The 20986-nt window shown below is 44.6% G+C and overlaps 1 pseudogene; it reads left to right on the forward strand.

The window, feature by feature from the left end:
• LOC101604322 overlaps nt 1-20759 on the forward strand; it is a 30186-nt pseudogene extending 9427 nt beyond the window's left edge.
• Nucleotides 20760-20986: the final 227 nt, after the last annotated feature.

Here is a 20986-nt window from a genome sequence, read left to right on the forward strand (position 1 = left end):
AGCCTTGGACTGGGCAAAGTAAAAGTGTATAGTTCCACCCCTGCTTCCTGGAGAGTCTGCCTTTTGCGAGGGTTTCGGGGAAGTGACCAGATGTTCCACAAACCTGTGCTCCCGCTGCCCATGGTGCCCGTTACTGAGAAAGGTCTTTGGGGGGACTTTTGGAAGGGGCTCTAAAAAGTGATGCCTGGCCTTCCTGTTACTGCACCTTGCTAGTGCAGAACTTATATAAGGTCTGACTTCTTATCTTTGCAGTTCAGGAGTGTGCGTGTGGATGTGTGTGTGCGCACACATCCACGCTCACATAAGGGCACAGGTTCACATCTAGGAAACGAATAAGTGAATGATCCATTGGTGTAACTTGCCCACATCTACTCCCTCTCCTGAAGTGAAAATTTCTCCTGGCTACCGACAGTGTTGTGGGGAGGGGAACTTCTCTTTGTGTGACTTTGTTTCTCCTCCTTCGACACAGTACAGGGCACAAGTTTTCCCTATAGGGCTGCACAGAGTTGGATATGAATCTCGGTCCTATGAAGCCATTTGGTTCTGCCTAAGTGGTCACCTTCCCAAAACCTCAGCCTCCTCCTCTGATGTGAGGAAAATGACAACCACCTCCCACCTCTGAGGAGGGCTGCGGTCGTTCACAGTCGCGAAAATGAGTGGCTGCGACTTTGCTCTGCAGCATTCTGATGCAAGGAATGCCAAAATCATTTACTTGTTTTAAATCAAATTAAATCTGGCTCTAGGCTGCCATTAAGTTGAGTGTTGAGAAATCAAATTATAGGGATGTTTTAGGGGCATCTCCTGCCAATTCCCCAAAGACACCCACAGTCCAGGTAGCATATGCAGTGATTTTAAAGTGGAGGGTCCTGCATGCCAGTCCTCAGGCATGCGGAGATGCCAGCGCCCTTTCCGCCCCATGCTGGGACTGATGCTCTCCTGTTGGGCTTCCAAACCTTTGCCTTCTCAGCAGACCTGGGGATGCTCCTAACTGCTGCTCCATTTCTAGCTGGGGGTCTGACCACAGATTTCTTTACCTGAGCTGCGTAAGTCCCGGTGCCTTGTCTCAGGTATCCAGTTATGTGAATATGGGTACTCCCTCTCTACGAAAGCTGCAACCCTCCTCACCCCTGTTTGTCCTGGAGAGGAAAGTTCTGCCCATCCCTTTTTCCTCCCTCCTAGCCCATTTTTCCTTCCTGTGAGTGAGCTTCCCCCACTTCAAACACATCTCAGTCGTCTTCGGTATGAATTAGAATTGAGCTTTATCTGACCCTTTGGTGGAGACTCTACATGCCTCCTGTATGTTCCTCCTTCTCCAGTGCCTATGGAATTTTTAGCTTCACAGGAAATGCCAAGAATAAAGCTGACATTTAACAGTCTGCCTTGCAGCTGGGGATAACCATGGAGCTGAATTCTCTCCAAAGGGAACTAGGTAGAGAGTGTGGGTGGCTTCTTTTTCTTCTTCTTAAAAAAAAAAAAGATACATGTATATTGCATTTTGATCGTATGTACCCCATATTAACCTTCTTTCCTTATCCCCTTAGTCCCACAGTACATTGTTTTAATGTTTTATTTATTTATTTATTTGAAGAGTAAAAGGGAGAGAGAGAGAGGGAGAAGGAGGGAGAGAAGGGGCGGACCAGGGTTTCTAGTCACTGCAAAAGAACTGCAGATGCACTAGTCACCTTGTGTATCTGGCTGTACATGGGTAGTGGAGAATTGAACTCATGTCCTTACACTTTTCAGGCAAGCACCTTAACGCCTGAGCTACCTCTCCAGTCCCAGTATCCCTCATTATTCCCACCACTTACCAGTGGGTGCACCACAAAAGAGGTTAATTCTCCCTCTTCAGCAACCGTTACCTCCTCAGAGAGGGATTTGGCCATGTGAGCCCCTCCCCTGTTCATAACACAATTTTGGTCGGCTCCATCAGGTGCAGATCTTGTGCAAAAAAATCGCAGTTGGGAGTTCATGAGTTCAATGGTGTCGTCATGTCTGGGTGCCAGAGTTCCACAGAACTCTTCCCCATCCTCACAGTCTTATCCTTCCACAGTGCTCCTTTAATTCTGGGGGGAATGATCATATGCCCCCTGGCTCAGATCACAAGAGAAACATTTCATCTGACGTCACAAGAAGCTTGGAGGTAGGAAGCTCCAAAGGGAGATGTCAGCCCAGATTTAAGCTCTCTTTTCAGCATTTTGACCTGTGATGAGTCTCTGCATTACCTGGAGGGGGCTTTCTTAATATATAGTTGACACCTCCTCTTTTCCTTTTCTTCTCTCCTACTGTGGGGAAGGCAAATGATGCCATCTTGGACCAAGAACATGATGGTCATATCCTAAAAGATGATAGAGCATGGTTTGGAAATGGGAGTCTCAATTATAAGAAAGTTCCTCTTTGGTACGTGTTATGATGGCTGACCACTAAGGGGACAAGTTTAAAATGACCCCCAGAGCATGACATCACTGAAGGGTGGAGACAGCCTGAGTCTTTTGTTGTTGTTGTTGTTATTTTGAGGTGGGGTCTTGCTCTAGCCCAGACTGACCTGGAATTCACTATGTCTCAGGCTGGCCTCAAACTCACTACCTCTACCTCCCAAGTGCTGGGATTAAAGGCATGCACCACCATGCCCAGCTGATCCATTTTACATTTTAGTTGGGCATTTTATTTCACAAAGCACATTCATAGATGGGACATGCAAGAAGACAGTCCCTCTCTCACGGAGAGGCCCCAGAGCACTAAGGCGGAGGTTGCTCCTCAGGAAGACAAGGCAGGGATGTTCCTTCTTGATCATTTGAACAGCAAGAACAAACATGCTGCTCTCCCCATAAATTATCCCCTGTATGTAAAAAAGCACAGCATGAAACCTGACACACTTTAGCAGTCAGTAAAAGGTAGCTATTTTTCTTTTTCTTATTAGCATAATGCCTCAATAAATGTTAGCATCTGATCCTACCTCCTTGAGTATCTTTCCCTCTGCTGCTGAGTTCCTGAGCACCCTAACATTTATCTCCCTTCTCTCCTATTAAACCTGGCTCTTGAAAAGACTGTCAACTTGCTCTCAGTGAGGTGTCAGTGATAGATAAAGCTTAATGTATGACCTCATTCCCCAAACACTATCATCTTGCCAGGGAGATTTACATTTAATAGAAGATTAAAGCCTTAAGCCAAAGGAATGAATCTTTAATGGTGAAATTTGAGGCTCTAGAAAGCTTATAAAAAACTAATATGAAGGGGCATGTGTGTGTGTGTGGGGGGGTTCTCCTTGGTGATCTTGATTTCCTCAGAAGTCTAAGACATCTAGAAGTTCTTTGTGTTCTTCCACACTTAAAAACTTTGTGTTGGGTGCTGGAGAGATGGGTTAGTGGTTAAGTGCTTGCCTGTGAAGCCTAAGGACCCTGGTTCGAGGCTCAGTTTCCCGGGACCCACGTAAGCCAGATGCACAAGGTGGCACATACATCTGGAATTCATTTGCAGTGGCTAGAGGCCCTGGTGCACCTATTCTCTTTCTGTCTCTCTCTCTCTCTCTCTGCCTCTTTCTATCTCTGTCTGTAGCTCTCAAATAAATAAATAAAAATACACAAAAAAGAATAGAATAAAAAACGTGCTGTGCAGTAATTCATAATGAGCAGTTGGCAAACAGATTCTTGAGGTCATATGAAGGCAAACAGGAAAGCAAGAGGGAAGATTGCAAGAAAAGGGTGTGTGGGCTCCAAAGGGACTTCCTATGGAATGGGAGAGCCAAGCTACTTGAGCAGAGAATGGAGCTTCCCTGGGCATTGCTACATCATATTTCTTTCTTTCTTTCTGTAAAAACTATTTTTATTTTTATGTATTTGTTTGAGAGAGAATGAGGCAGACACAGAGTGAGAGAGAAAAATGGGTGTTCCAGGGCCTCCAGCCACTGTAAACGAACTCCAGACGTGTGCACTATCTTGTGAATCTGGCTTAGGTGGGTCCTGGGGAATCGAACAGAGGTCCTTTCGCTTTGCAGGCAAATGCTGGCAGCCAGACTGAGACCCACCAGAGAAGCTTTGGGTATCTTGCTGGACACCTGACAGGACAGCATTCTTGCTCAGTTGGGTTTCCTCTGATTCAGACCCACAAAGGAAGCTTTGGGCATTCTTGTCCACTGGGGTATCCTCTGAGCGCTTGCTGGTGTTATGGCCTTTCCCGGCCTTCATTGCCACTTTACTGACGACATGCATGCCACATCTGCGCCATCTGTTAGCCACAATATCCTCCCAGCCATGGCCACCTTGATCTGTCCCTGAGGACTGAGCTATATGAACTCTGACTGAGGGTTACTGACAGGAGGAGAGAGGAGAAAGCTTAGGGGAGACAGTTTGTAGCATTCAGTCCTGCTTGGCCCCCTAGCTGAGAGATGACTCCAGGTTCATTGTGTACCTCCAAAAGTCTGCTCCCGTCTGTGTGGCCCTTCTCCGGCTCCTGGACACCATTCTCTGATCTCATCCCTGCAGGCTGGAGGCAGTGGCAGCTCCTTCCCTGTGACCTCAAAGATCTGCTGGGACCCTTCGGAAGGCCTCCCTTGTATACATCCCAACATTCCCAGTGGGTGATTGAAGCCACACAGGTACCCTGTGATATTTCCTCTACTTTCATACCTATGAAAAACTAACTTATCAATCAGGCCCAGTTAGAGACCAGCTCCAGCCACTTATTGCAGATCTTAGCAACTTTGGCAAACTTTTTTTTTTTTCTCCTGTCTTTATTTAGTAGAACAATTTTACCTTTTCACTTCAACACTTTACAACTTCCCCCTGGCATATGTGAATTTCGGGCACCTCTACTCTTACACCTTGAGGTTTTTATTAAGTTAAAAAGGCTGTGATGGTTGATTTGATAACAAGAAAGGACACTGTGTCAGGCAGGTGGATGGTGTACTCTGGAAGAATGAGGGGGCACACCTCAGATGAGAGCGAGCAGGATAGTTTGCTATTTCTTTGTGCTATTCTGAATGGTACGAAATTCAGAACACTATTGTGGTCTTAATTTCTAGAATTTTCTATGTAATATTTCCAACCAAAGTTTACCATTGGGGGGCAGATAACACAGAAAGTAAAAGCATAAATAATTATGGATAGGTAGTGGTAGATAATATGCCTTTCTACTGTAACATCCACCACGTAATGTAGTATATTGAAGGTGATTATAAAAGTTCCTTTGAGTAGATTTAGAATAATCTTTGGGCTGTGTACTTCCCCCTCCATGTCAGTCATCTCTGTTCACTTCCCAAGGCACCACCATATTGATACTGAGGCATAAAAAGCCATATCAATATAATGTTGATATCATGTGTCTCTTGAATGACTGGTGTTATGTCTGCTCTCTGAGAAACAGTCATATCTATTTAATGTGGACCATAAGAATAGCTAATCCTTGAACCCCAAACCCTAGGTATTTTTCTAATTTTAATCAAAGAATTGAATTTATAAAAAGACTGAGAAGGATAAGAAAAAAGAATAGCTACTCCACGGGGTCATTGTGAAGATGAAACAGGTAGCTCATTTGAAATTCTTGGCATGATGTCTCACATCGAAACAATGTCCAGCCAATTTCGGTGTTTCATTATCACAATAAATAAATGACAACGTTTGAGCATGAAGCTTGGATGCACATAGAGGTTGAAGACAGGATTCCATGCCCTGGATCTGAGTGTCTCCCACGTGAATGGAACTTTAAAGGACTTTGTCAATTGTTTGGAGTTGTATATGTACAAGATGCTTATTTGTTTCAGTGGTCATCTATTATTCTTGTCTTCCTTTAACATTTATTCCCATTTTTATTTCCCAGGAATGTTCTTGAGTCTCATTTTGATGTGCTTTTATTCTCATTAAAAACAGCACAAAGGAACAGCCTGATTTGTTGTGGGTTGAGATAACCTGCAGTATCTTCTGATTTATTTTCCCCTTTAGAATTAATATGATTTTTTTTGTATTTTATTGGTTAAAATCAATTGTTTTGCTTTAATGTTTTATTTACTTGCATGTGCGTGTGTACACACACACCAGAGTCTTGTCTGGCTTTACATGGCTGCTAGGGAGCTGAACCTGGGCCAGAAGGATTTGCAAGCCAGTGCCTTTGACAACTGAATTATCTGCCCAACCCCTGTATTCATTGTTTGTTTGTTTTTTAATCAAATGATAGATATGCAGAGAAGAAAACATATCACTTGAAATGAATCATGCAAGAATAACTTTTGAATGTTTTGGAAAATCTTTCTTATGCCATATCAGTAAATATTTCTAGTCTTTCTGTTTTACATAAATGAGCACAACCAGCACACTTTTTAGAATCCATCTACAGGCGCTGAGAAAAATAGATGCAGAGTAGCTGGCTGGTTCTGCCACATGACCACCAGGTGACGCTGTTTCTGAATTTATCAAATTTCCTGTCCTTGAGCTAGCTGCAGAAATACAGGGTCAATGTCTAGCGCCCAGGCCTTTCCTGTCACGCTGGCCAAGGTCTGAAGATGGATTTCGTCTTCAGTAGCATCTGCGGAGGGCAAAAGTCCTGCCCACGTTCACAATGGAGTAACTCGCTCTGCTCTTGGGCTAGGCAAGTTCTGACTTGCTGTCAGTGATGTCAAGGCTGTCACCTGTCTTTGCCTCTCCTCCTCCTCTCCCCTCGCGTCTCTGTCCAGGAATTTGAAGTTCAGATTCTTGCAGGAGTGGACATAATCTCCCAACCCAGAGCTTTGCATATATAAAGTTGAATGAATACTTAGGAAGTGTCAAGGAAGAATAAGGTGACTGGGAACAAAACTGAAGTGAAAAAAGTATGTTTTAAAAGAAAAGATGTGAGAAGGAGTCTTAGACTAGGGATCAGATAATAAAGGTTTTACATTTGATTTGTGAGTTGGCTCTCCTTGGATGAGGAGATGAACTCCTCTCAGAACATTTGGGTTGGATTGTAATCTTGGTGAGACTTTTTTTTCAGCCCTGACCTCTTGCAATGCAAAAAAAAAAAAACAAAAAAAAAAAAAAACTCATTTTCTTTTTCCTGAGAGTGTGGGAGGTCAAATTGTACCTAGGAAAGAGTTGCAGCCTGGGGAACACAGGTCCAGTACTGAGCCTGGACTCCATTAAACAGCCTACCCGCCTCTGAGGGCCATCCACCAGCTGTACCAGCATGGCCCATACATCATTATTAGATTCCTTTCGTCATGTTAATTGACACAGGATGAAAAATACCCAGGGAAGGAAACAGCGAATGCTTTTGTGCACAGCCAGGGCGGCCGGCAAGTGGAAGAAACCTCTGTAAATGTTAACTGAGATTGAAAACGGGCCACTTCGAGCTTGTAGGGTGAATGTTTCCTGATAGCGAGAGCCGGATCGTATTGGCAGCATGAGGGACAGAGGAAGGGGGGCTCCGTGGAATCCCATCTGAAAGTTCCAGTCCTTGGAGAAGCAAGGCAGGACAAATAAAGATTAAGAGGAGAGAGACACGAGCTGCTTTTGTCACCTTCAGGGGACAGTGACAATCAAGTCACCCAGCCTTTGCAGTCAGCAGCTATTTTTTCTTAGTCTTCAGGATGGGATGGAAGAGTGTGTGGAAATTGTCATCGCAGTTCCAGAGCTGTATGTGCCTTGAGGTGAGGCATCTCACCCTACGGGACATTGGACAATGTCTGCAGACATTTGTTTTAAATATTTTTATTTATTTATTTATTTGACAGAGAAAGAGGGGAGAGAGAGAGAATGGGCATGCCAGGGCCTCTAGCCATTGCAAACGAACTCCAGATGTGTGTGCCGCACCCTTGTGCATTTGGCTAATGTGGGTCCTGGGGAATTGAACCTGGGTCCGTTGGCTTTGCAGGCAAATGCCTTAACCGCTAAGACATTCCTCCAGCCCATCTTTTTTGTTTGTCCTCACAGGGCTGGGTGTTGGTAATATTGGCATATAGAGGGGCAAGGCCAGGGAAACTGTTATATATGTTGCAATGCACCAGACAGCCCTTCTTTCTCCAAACAGAGAATCATCCTGTCTATGATACCAATAGACTCCAGGAAGATAAGTCATTCTTAAACAACGCATGCCTTTGAGTAGCAATTGTCTCTCGGTCATTATGTGGCTTAGCTAGATTATCCTGGTATGTAGATTACTGGCATACACAGCTTTGACTTTCCCCCTCCCCAAACCTTGTGGCCATTGCACATAACTTTAGAACTCATGCTCTCAATTTATGGGTGGATTCCTAGACATATACATATATATATATACATATATATATATATACTTGTGTGTTGTGTGACTACAGTGCCTGACTGAAACAATTTCAGGGAGGAGGAGGCTTTATTTTGGCTCTTAGCTTCAGTCCACTGAGGCAGGGAAGCCATGGTGCAACAAGTCAGTTCATAGCAGCAGCAATGTGTGCTGGAGGCTGTTCACATCTCAGTGGATGAAGCAGCAGAGAGGGCAATGCAGTAACCAGATGCCTGTCCACAAGGGCCAATGGCCACCAGCTAAGCTCCACTCTTAAAATGTTCCACAGATTCCCCAAACAATGGTGCCTGCTGGGGGGTGTAGGCATTCTGGGGTAGTTTAAATGCAACGTTCCCAAGACCATGGGTATTTAAGATTAAATTCCCTACTTAGCCTCCAGCAGACAGAGTTCTGCTGGAGAAGGGTCTTGTGTGTTCAGAGTCAGCTGTGGCAGCTGGTGCTCGCTGTTCCCTCTGCTGTGGGTACGGATGAGAAGTGAGACGGCTTCTTTCACCTTCCCCTAAAAGCTGTAAGTCTGAAGTAAACCCTTTCCTCCCATAAGCTGCTTCTGGTCAGCTGTTCGTCCCAGCAATAAAGAGATGAATGCCAAACATTCAAAAACATCAGCCAGTAAGGACATTTCCTATTCAAAACACAATTGTTCTCTACCACTTGAGTCAGAGGTTCCATAGAATTTGGGCTGGCTTTGTGACTGGCTTTGTGCAGCAGAATGCCCCCCTGTTTTAAACCACTGAAATTTGGGGTGGATTGTTATGCAGCAGTAGCTATCTAATCCACATGGACTTGAAATAAAGACTCAATTAGTGATGAATTCTGCAGGGAATAGCAAGTTCCTCAAATTTTGCTTTCTTTCTTAATAGCTTGTGTTTTATTAAGCCAGAGAACTTTAAATAGCTCAAGAGGTAGGTAGTTGTATCTTTGGATACCCAGGTAATGGATCTGGGAGTGATCTAACTAGAGACACCTTTGCTTGAAGTCAATTTTTATCCATTTGGATCACAGCAAACCACAGGGAAAAAAAAAAAAAGTCTTTTTTTTTCTTAAAAAAAAGAAAGCAATTCTTACATCATAGTCATGGATCATTCATTTGTGAGAAAAACACAGGGAGACTGATAAATGAAATGTCTTCAAGGATGTTCATATCAGGAACCCTGTAGGGACACTGGCAACATATTTGGAATGTTGTCTAGGGTTACTGTCTCCTGATCCCTCTTCAACTCCATTCATGCTCCACAGAGCTGAGAATGGGAGAATCTGACTGGCTTTCTCATGTCACTTGCCCTGCCAGCCATGGAGATATGATTTGATTGGCAGCTGCATTATCCCCACCCAGAGCGGGAAAGGGGCAGGAACAAGAAAACAATAGGTACCCCCTGTTCTGCGACCATTGTCATCACCCCCTTTCTTGGGTCCACGCTGCGAGAGCATAAAGAGTGAAGGATGTATGATCATGATTTTTGGTGTATGATCTGGACACTTAAGACATCTTGCTATGGCCTGGTTGGAAAATGTAAAATATTAAATTAAAAATTCAGTAGTAGGGGCTGGGGAGATGGTTCAGCAGCTAAGAGTGCTTGCTTGTAAATCCTACAGGCCTGGGTTGGATTCCCCAGTAACCACGTAAAACCAGATGCACAAAGTGGCACATACATCTGGAGTTCGTTTGTAGCAGCAGTAGGTGCTGGTACACCCATACTCATTCTCTCTCTCTCTCTCTCTCTCTCTCTCTCTCTCTCTCTCTCTCTATTTGAAAACAAATAAAAACTATTTTTAAAAAGTTAGCATTTCTTGGGCTGGAGAGATGGCTTAGTGGTTAAACACTTGCCTGTGAAGCCTAAGGACCCCAGTTCCACGTTAGCCAGATGCACAAGGGGGCACACGCGTCTGGAATTCGTTTGCAGTGGCTGGAGGCCCTGCCGTGCCCTTTCTTTCTCTTTCTCTGCCTGTCACTGTCAAAATATATAAATGAAAATAAACAAAAAAAATTTTTTTTTAAATGTTAGCATTTCTTTCCCCCCAGAAAGTCAAATAATAGGGCTGTTGACTTACATATAATCGTTCTAACTCCTTGTCATATCACGTCAGCATTTGGGCAAGGTATTGGGAAGGAAAGAGGACCTGAGAAGGGGGTTCATCTCGGTTTTCAAGAGCTCAGTAAGGATATCACTATAGCTTGGATTTCATGTGTTCGTCAAGGCTGTGGTTCGAGGCCTGTATCCCAGAGCAGCCCTGTAGGGAGGTGGAGCTCACTGTGAAGTCTTCACCTCACCAGAGCATGCTCGGAAAAGGATCTAGCCTCTTTCACAATTCACTTCTCAGCCAGGAGGTAAGCAGCTGTGATGCATTTGCCTCACCCAAAGCAACAAGATCAACTGACCATGGACTAACACCTCCAAAACTGTGACCCCCCCCATGACCTTTTCCCTTTCTAAGTTGATTGTCTCAAGCATGTGGTATAGTGACATCAAACTGACTACATCAGATCTTTCTCTCAGCACATTTAAACCAAAATATTTTCTACCATTGATGTCCCAACACAGCCAAGACATTGGTCAGGCCTCCTAAGAGTCTCTTAGCCAGATGTTAATTTTCCGCTATCTCTAAGTTGCCCCAAGATCTTTAGAGTATCTCATCTAGGATGACAAATGAGCAATTAATTTCTCTTGGGTATTTCAAGAAAGCTAAAAGAAAATCAGTACTTTCTTTTTTTTTTTTTTTTTTCCTTTTTGCTCTTAATCTTCTTGAATCCTTCAATTAAAATCTTACACTGGGGCTCAGCCACATGCAGAGGAAATAAACATTGAGGCTTTTTTGTGAAAGTGGGTGTGTGTTTGGGGCGGGGGATGGGAGTACTGAGCTTTCTTTGATCCCTCTTTTTCTTTGTGACTCTGGGGGATAACACTGGAAACTTCCTGGCTCTGGGGGTTCCGTTGGTGAAGCCGGTGAGGACTCTGATTCTCCGTCGTCTGCGCACAGCTCTCCAGGTGTGCACGCGAAGTGCTGGCTTTCTTCAGGGCTGAGCACGGAGGAGGAAGAGAAACACCTTTATGAGGTCACTGTGGAGATGGCAGGTGACAAGCAAGTTCCCAAGCCAGTATAAATGAACATAATTAGGCTCATGCACCAGAGACGAGAGCATGCCCATGAGGGGAGGGAGCACAGCCGAGTCTAAAAGCTGAGGATCCGCTGTGGAAGAACCACGTCTGGGTCAAGTCCTCTCAGTTGGGTGGGAGAGTTTCTTCAAGGCTGTTGACCGTGATTTCCTCATCTGGAAAATGGAGAGAAAACAGCATCCACTTCTTAAAGGCGCCGAGAGGCTCTGAGTGCAGTCATGAGCACAAGCTTCTTGGCAGAGTGCCCAGGATGCACGGCGTGTTAGAGAAGTATTAGCTGATCGTCTTATTAATATTCTTGTTGTCACTTGGAAGCTGATAGCTGGGATCAGAACGGTGAAGCCCTTGCTCTTCTCCCCACCAGGAGATGAAGACGAAGCAGATACTCCCCCTTCCCCCCAACCCCCCACCCCCGCCCCAGCAGGAGGGCACATTCTCTTCTGCAAGGACGGGATGGCATTTCCAGTCCCTTCCTTCCCAAGGCCAACTTGCTTTCCCTTGTTGTCCCCTGGCAAGAACGCCAGGAGAGGAATTAAAGCAATAAGGGCTAAACTGTGTACTATAGGATAACAGAGCATGTGATAATGATATATAAAGCCAAAAGCACTAAGTGGGCAGAACTCGTGCCACAGAAGTGAGTAAAAGCAGGATAAATCCGTCCCCCGGGAGCAATAACACATAACTCAAACAGCGGGAGTCGCAGGGGCTTGTGAGGCCTGCGGGAAGGAGAAAAAGTTTGCACTCCTGCTGAGCAGGCCTCTGTGCAGCGTGTCTAATGTCCGAGTGCCTGGTCACTGGAGTGGCTGGTGGTTGGTGTATGGCATTTGCTGGACATCTTATTTAGGAGGCAGCAGAGGTCTGAAGCCAAACGCCCAGAGACACTATAGCATGGATCAAAGGCTGGACTAATGCCTGCAGGGTCCGCTTCTCCTATCACATCATTTGTAGCTGTGTGACTTTAGTTAAGTTATTTCACCTCCTAGAGCTCCACTTTTCTTTTCCTTTTTAAAATTTTTAGTTTTGGTTTTTATTTATTTATTTATCTGAGAGTGACAAAGAAAGAGGCAGACAGAGAGAGAGAGAGAATGAGCACACCAGGGCTTCCAGCCTCTGCAGACAAATTCCAGATGCGTGCGCCCCCTTGTGCATCTGGCTAACGTGGGTCCTGCGGAATCAAGCCTTGAACCGGGGTCCTTAGGCTTCACAGGCAAGCGCTTAACAGCTAAGCTATCTCTCCAGTCCGAACTCCAATTTTCTTATGTAGAAGTTGAAGTTGGATACGGAAGTGCCTGCTGCTGGCTGGTATGGTTGGGGGAGTCCTGGTGTTCTTGTTCATAGTAAGGTAGCTATGGTTAATAATTACAGCATGTGCATTTCAAAACAGCTAGGTGAAGGCGCTTCAGATGGCCTTACCACAAAGGAATCAGGGATGTTAGCTGGATCCGGTGGTGCAGGCCTATAAACCTAACTAGTCAAGAGGCCGAGGCAAGAGGACTGCCTGGCCTCCAGAGTGAATTTAAGGCCACCACTGAACCCTGTGTTAAAAAAAAAAAAAAAGGTAGTAGGGATGTAGGTCAGTGGGAGAGTCCTTTCTTAGCAAATGGGATGCTCTAGGTTCAATCTCAGGTACTGAAAAAAAAAAACCCATAGGTATTCAAGGTGATGAATATGCTAATTATCCCAATTTGATCGTTGCTTAAAATATACCCGAATCTAAGTAGCACATTTTGCTCCATAAATACACACAATTATGTGTCAAAATGAGGCGTTAATGGCCGTTAATGGTTCCTGGGGGAGTGGGTGTCATCATTCTGTGGTGGAGCCACTGGTAAGTGCTGGGAAGTAGAGGTTTGGTGGGCCCAGTTAGGAAGAGAGGAAAATGTGGAGTGCATATGATCAAAATGCAACATATATGTATGAAATTATCAAGGAACCCCAAAATTATATATGTATAACTATATATATGTATTACATATAGGCCACATGTTACATACACAATACACATGTGTAAATTCACAAAGAAAAGAACTACCTGCTGCCATGGGAAAGTGCAGAAGTGCAAGGTGGCTTCACTGACTCTGTTTCTTTAAATATTCTAGTGAAAGTCGTGGTTCTCATAGGGAGGTCCTTGGGGGAACAGCCACCAGGGACTTGTGAGAAATGCCAGCTTTGAGACTCACGCTGAGGACCGCTGTGTCAGGAGCTCCTTGTGGGGCTGGCGGTGGGGCTCCTAGAATCTGCAAGTTAGTTATTTTTCTCCTTGCGGAGACCAAATCCGTGCTGGAAGCAGTGCAAAGCAGAGGGTTCTTTCGGCTCACGGTTTCAGCAGCTCTCGGTCCCCCGTGGTGGGGAGTCCATGGCAATGAGATTACGCAATAGACGCTCCTCACATCATGGCTGACCAGAAAACCAAAGAGTAGGCTTGGACCAAAAGCAGGCATAGCCTTCAAGGCCCACCCCTAGTGACTCATGTCTGCCACCTAGGCCTCATATCCCAAAGAGCACACAACCTTCCCAAACACACCATAAGCCTGGGGCCAAGTATTCCAACACAGGAACTCATGGAGACCATTTCACATGAAACCATCACACAACCTTTCCCATGCACACCATCGTTCGACACAGCAAAGTGGCTCATATTGGATCCTTGCTCCTCAGCATCCTGGCTGTGGACTCCACTTATTAGATGGCAGGGCTCAGTGTCCGTCAGGGATAGCTGGTCCCCCAGGCAACTCCTGAGCTTGGTGCCAAGAGCTCTGAGGAGAAGCTGAGGGGAGGTGGGAGTCTTCTTACCTCTCTGCAGGTGTGTATAACCTGCCCATCCTAAGCCCAATGGGCTTTCCTGCTTCCTATAGTTCTGTGCTCCTTCCCTTTCATCTGTCCATGATATTAGACATACATCCTCTCTGGGAAAAGTTCAGGAAGGCAAAACTTTCCTCCTCCAATAACAGTTTTTGAAAATATCTTATAGAATAATAGATACTCTCACTGCCTTTAGTCATGGACTTAAAAGCCTGTTTTGAAACTCACAAATATGGGGCCTTTGAAATTTATAAACTTGTTTTCGATGCTTTCCCGAAACCCTTTCCTTATATAAATAAGTATCACAAAATCTATTTGCTGCTAGAGCTGGAGAAAAGAATTAGAGGCAATATAGGAACTTCGTGAAGCCAAGGCAGTAATTTTCAAAGGCAGCATCTTGCTACATATAGTGGTGGAGAAATAAAGAGAAGAACAGCTATTACACTGAGCCTCCTCAGCCAGCCTCAACATTCCTTTTAGACACTGTGCACATTCTGTTGGCACATTCAGGTTAACAGGGACACTTCTCTTTGGCTTCCTGGGACAGCTCCAATTCCGACACGCCATCAGAAAAAATTTCTCTAGCCCTGAGATAGGCCAGGTTGTCTCTTCTTTCTGGTCCTATCAAACTGGACACCACTGACTCCTAGCACTCAAGATGCCATCTGGTAGGACTTTAAGGAGAATGAGAAGGAGAAAGTGCTTTGTGTTGGTTTTGAAACCTCATTTAGCTGACACACACACACACATACACTGTGTGGTTCTTAGCACTGGCATCTTGGAAGTGTGGATCTTGCACTGTGTGTGTGTGTGTGTGTGTGTGTGTGTGTGTGTCTGTCTTACACATCTGACTATACATGGTTGTGCTGGCGTGAGTACACATGGTATGGAGGCCAGAGGTTGAAATCAGAAATCTTCTTCAGTCTTTCTCCACCTTATATTTTTTTTTTGTTATTTTTATTTATTTATTTGAGAGTGACAGAGAAAGAGGCAGGGAGAGAGAGAGAGAGAGAGAGAGAGAAGGGCGCGCCAGCACTTCCAGCCACTGCGAACGAACTCCAAACACATGTGCCCCCTTGTGCATCTGGATAACATGGGTCCTGGGGAATCGAGCCTCAAACTGGGGTCCTTAGGCTTCACAGGCAAGCGCTTCACTGCTAAGCCATCTCTCCAGCCTTCCAGCTTATTTTTTGAGACGGGTTCTCTCACCAAATATAGAGCTCTCTCATTCTACTAGACTAGCCATCAAACAAGCCCAGGGAGGTCAGTTTCTCTGCTTCGTCAACACTGGGGTCACAGGTATGCACAACCATTCCCTATGCTTTCCCTGGGTTCTGAGGTTCTGAACTCAGGTCCTCATGTTTGCACAGAAGTTGTTTTACCCATTAAGCATTTTCCCTGGTCCTGGTTCCACATTGTTGTTTATCTGGGCAGGAGGGATTTGAAGTCATCACAGGGAGCTCAGCTTCTCTCTGATTAGAAATGTAAAGAAGATGCAAAGAGGCCATTCCTAGAAGCATAAAAATCCCCCTTCAGTAAGACTGAGAGGGATCAGTGGATATTTAAATCTCACATTTGCATGATGCATTCAAATTTATAAAAGGAATTGTTGTACGTTAATTACTAAGATGGAATTTTAACAGGTAACTATTATGAGCTGGGCTGGAATTCAAGGGATACTATTTAAGGTCTTGTCAGAAAGTTAGCAGTTAGTAATAAGAGTATATTTCTTTGAATCATGCTTTCTGAAGATCATCTCAGTTAAAAATGCTCACCAAGGGGCTGGAGAGATGGCTTAGCAGTTAAGCGCTTGCGTGTGAAGCCTAAGGACCCTGGTTCGAGGCTGGATTCCCCAGGACCCACGTTAGCCAGATGCACAAGGGGGCACATGCTTCTGGAATTCGTTTACAGTGCTTGGAGGCCCTGGCATGCCCATTTTTCTCTCTCTCTCTCTCTGCCTCTTTCTCTGTCTGTCATTCTCAAATAAATAAATAAATAAATAAATAAATAAATAAATAAACAAAAATGCTCATCAAGGATTTTGTTTACCTACACTATGATCTGCTTTATTTCACAAAGTAAAACCTACTTGTGAGAGGAATGTAGTCAATAATGGTAACCCTAACTGATTGCATTTTCTTTCTTTGGGGGGCATGTGTATATGTGTGTGAATGTATTAATATTTGTGCGTGTTTGCATGTGTCTAGGTGCATAAATGTGTACGAGTACACACATATATGTGGATATGCATGTATATGGAGGCCAGGGGTCCGTTTCTGGTGTCTTCTTAGATCTATTTGTCTTTTTTACTGAGACAGGGTTTCTCACTGAACCCAGAGCACACTGATTCTGCTAGTTGAGGTAGCCAGCTTGCTTCAGGGATTCCCATCTGCATCTCCTGAGTGGTGGGATTGCAGTGGGCTGCCACGTACACAAAACATGTTGTATGGATGCTGGGGATCCAGATTTGGGTCTCCATGCTTGTAAGGCAAGTGCTTTTACCCTGGAGCCATCACCCCAGCCATAATACCACTTCATAATTACCCTGCAGAGAAAGCAACCCAGCAGGATTTCTTACAAGGTTGCAGCAGGGCATACAGATGCAGCCGGAGAGTGGATGCATTGAGCACCATGATGTCACTGAGCTGGGTGTTGAGGTCTCCACAGTCCCAACCTTGCCATCTCTACCTGTGCTGCCTTAACAAATGGGCAGGCCACACTGCTATGCTTTAGCCACTGTACTGACTTGCTTACATGGAAGCTGTGTTCTTAGAAGAAGACAAAGAAACGGGAGAAGACAGCCTGGGACTAATGTGGTTTTGCTGGATGTCAGAAATAACAAGTCAGTCCATGCAGGGATGTCCCATGACAGGCACACATTCCTGATTTCCATGAGCACAGCCCCTGCTTTGTGTCATATAGTTAGACGAGACTTTGGCTGTCATTTCTGAGAGTAATTAAGGGGTATACCCCGCATACTCTATGACCTCTGCTCCAGCTGAAATGACCACGTGGCAGTTTTCAGCTGAACTTGCTCATCAAATAGTTGCATGTCTTTGATCAGAAAATGAACAGCTCAGATGGCACTGGGGAAGGGTGACTGGAACTCATCAACTATTGGAACTTTACCTTAATCACTGCATAGGGTGACAGTAAGGAGGCGTAACCAGCAAGTGTGCCCATCTACCTGCCTTTTTCTGTTTTGGCAAAGGTGTGGGAGGTTTGAGGATCTGCCAGTCCATCTCCAAGGTCTCCCCAGAGAATCTGGAGTAACAGAAATGCAAGAAAAGGTAAGACTGTTGGATAGAGGTGATGTCTTAGCATTTTGTTAAGCCCTTTGAATATATGGATTTCATAACCATGGATTCAATCAGTATTAAAATGAACCAGCAGGCTAACAAGATGACTCCGTCAGTAGAGTACTTGCCATTTAAGCATGAGGATCTAAGTGCAGATCCCCAGACCCTCGTAAAATGCTGGGCATAATGGCATGTACCTATAATTCTAGTACTAGGTGGTAAAAACAGGAATATCCCTCAGGCTTCATGGCTAGCTTGTTGTCTAGCTAAATCAGTGAGAATTCAATAGAGACCTTGTCTCAAAAACAGAACAAAGCTGAAGTGATGGCTTAGTGCTTTAGGCATTTCCCTGCAAAGCCAAAGGACCAGGGTTCAATTCCCCAGGACCCATGTTAGCCAGATGCACAAGGTGTTAGTTACATGCATCTGGAGTTTGTTTGCAGTGGCTGGAAGCCCTGACATGCCCATTCTCTCTCTCTCTCTCTCTCTCTCTCTCTCTCTGTCAAATAAATAAAAATAAAATATTAGAAAAACCCTAGGAACAATTGAGAAAGGCATCCAATATCAAACTGTGGCCTCCACATACATGCGTGCACATACACACACAAGCGCACCTAAAACCACACATGTGCCCACACACATATGAATATATAGGACATACATACATACACACACATGTATATTAAACACACTCCAACTGTCTTAAATTGTACAAGTTCTGAACATGTCATCATTTTCCAAACAATGCATTTTAACAACTGTTTGCATAAGATTTATATTATATTAGGTATTATTAGTAATGTACATGGTTTAAAGCAATGGAAGGATGTACACAGGTGATATGTAAATGAGACATCATTTTCTATGAGGGATTTGAGCACCCACAGATATTGGTATTCATGTGGTATGCTAGAGCTAATTCCATGGATGATGAGTGATAACAGCAAAGTTGAAGAGAGTGCTATCCTACCTTGTGATGTTCCCCTTGAGGATGCTTTCCCACGCAGGCTTGCAAAGATGTATCTGAAATATTTTTTCTATATTTGAGAGACAAAGAGAATGAAAATGAGAATGCCAGGGCACTCTTGCTGCTACAAATGAACACACATGCAAACAGATGCATGTGCCACTTTGTACATCTGGTTTTATGTGAGTAATGGGAAACTGAACCAAGACTAGCAGGCTTTGCAAGCAAGAACCCTTTAATTCTGAACCATCTCCCCATCCCAAATGTATTTTTATAGTACACTGCGGGAGAAAAAACAATGGAATAGGAGTTAAGCTTCTCTTTTCTGCTATTTACATCCACCTAATTCTTACACTGCAAACCTGGGCCTTTAAATGACAAGGGCCTGGTAAAGCCCCAGTTATTAGTGAGGAGTCAGGAGATGTTTCACTGAATGTTTAGCCTAGACTGCCTTATCTTCATGCTTTCTTATTCCTAGTTAATATCTCCGTGGCCTCCCAGTTCATGAGGATCAGAGCGTGTTAGCAGCAAGAAACAGAAATAATGTTTGTGCCTGGCTCAGCTCAGAGGAGATGTATGTTGGCTTCTGCAGCTGAGTTTAGGCAGCATAGACATAGAGTCTCTGGAAAGCCTTGCAGAACGCAGTTTCTCATCTTCTCTCTGTTCTTTTCTCTTGTTGTTTCCAATTTCAACAGAGTCGTACTATTGGTGGTCAAATGGCTGCCAGAAATGCTTAGCCCATAGCTGTGACCAGAGTGGGTAGACAGTAGGTCTCTGCCTCACCATCTCAGAAGGGCTGTGAAACGCAGGTTTGCTCCTGCCGCTCCCACTTCTACAGGAAGTGAAAGGTCTGCTTGAATCACCTGTGCTACAAGCGGGGTCTGTACTTACCCCATGTGAAAAATGGGGCTGGCGCAAGAAGAGGAGACGTGGCGTAAGTACCAAGACCCCTGTTGAAAGCACGGCTGTCACTTCTACCTGTGTGACTTCCGCCCTTCAAACTTGGATCCCTTATCGAGAAAATGTTGATTGCAACACCGATGTCATGAAAGCATGCACAAAGCATGCAGTGACAAATAGTTATGATTAAGGAGAGGGACAATAAAGTGGATTCCAGAGGGAAATAAATAAAGTACACATGACATGTCTGGTTTTCCACCTGTCCTCATCTTTCTCCTCTGCTCCCAGATTTGTTCAAGGCCTCATCAGTACCACTTGGTGTTTCTATTTTAATCATGTTATAAGTTTACAGTGTTTCCCCCCTGCATCTTTATATGCTATAATTTGGGTACTATTTTTACACAATGAGACCATTTTTAACTGCGAACAGATTCAATTGTCTTTCGGCGTATATCATTGTTTATCTTAATTAATGCTAAAATATTCTTATGGGGAAAAACACATCCCACGGAGTATTGTGCAAGGAAACTAAGCATTCATTTTTGCTTCCCTCTTGTCTGGCATATCAATCTATAAAGGTTTCAGCATGCTGTTACTTCAATGACAATAATGCATGCTCTTAAACGCAGACACCCTTCTGTGGGAATTAAGTCACAAGGTGTCAACAGCAGTGGGGATTAGCACCAGCAAGGTGTGCACTGGGGCTGGAGGATTGACAGCTGAGAAAAAAAGAACTCTGCTGGTGAGAATAATGCCTAGCGAAGGCACAGTCTTTGTGTCTAGTTGATCCAAGAAGTGTTCTGGGAGGGCTCACATTGTTCCTATCAAGACTATTAATAAGGGCCGAGGATGCAAATCAGTGGTACAGTATTTTCCTAGCAAGTACAAGACCCTGGGGTAGATCCCTAATGCTGTAATGACAGAGAGGGTGAGAGAAGGAGGGAGAGAGGAAGGCAGGGAGAGAGGGAGGTTCAGACACACATGTACAGAGAGAGAGAGAGAGAGAGAGAGAGAGAGAGAGAGAGAGAGACAGAGAGAGAGAGAGAGAGAGAAGAATGAAAGTAACTATGGACACACCAGGACCTCTTGCTGCTACAAACTCCAGAACTACAGATGCCAATTCATGCATCTGGCTGTACATGGCTACTGGGCAGTTGAACCCGGGCCAGCCCTTTGCAAACAAGTGCCTTAACTGTTGGGCCATCTCTCCAGCCCGAGAATCTCTTTTTGGAGAAGGGTTTTGCTATGTAGCCCAGGATATTCTTAAATTCATGGTCCTCATTGCTCAGTCTCTCCAGTGCTGGGATTACAGGTGTATGTCACCATGCCCAGCTGAATTTTATCCTCAAAACACCCTTTGGTTTCTAGCCAGATATCATCATCAACATCATCACCATCATGACTGTTGTCAAAGATCACAAAGACAGCGAATAGAGTTCAAATCTGAGCATAGGTGGCCTGATGTTTTACACAGGCCTGACCCTTTAACAGGCGTGACACCTTTGCCCACAATCATGCCCCAGTTTCCTCATCTGAAAGCTACGACAAGTTATAATGCTCGCCTCATAAAGAATATGAACATCCACTGGGCTTAGAAGAGGAAGTGGCCCATACAGTTCCATCTATGGTGGCTGTCACATGGATACTCCAATTTTGGATCA

Source organism: Jaculus jaculus, chromosome 11 (genome assembly GCF_020740685.1).
Source record: "Jaculus jaculus isolate mJacJac1 chromosome 11, mJacJac1.mat.Y.cur, whole genome shotgun sequence".
In the NCBI taxonomy this organism is placed as follows: domain Eukaryota; kingdom Metazoa; phylum Chordata; class Mammalia; order Rodentia; family Dipodidae; genus Jaculus; species Jaculus jaculus.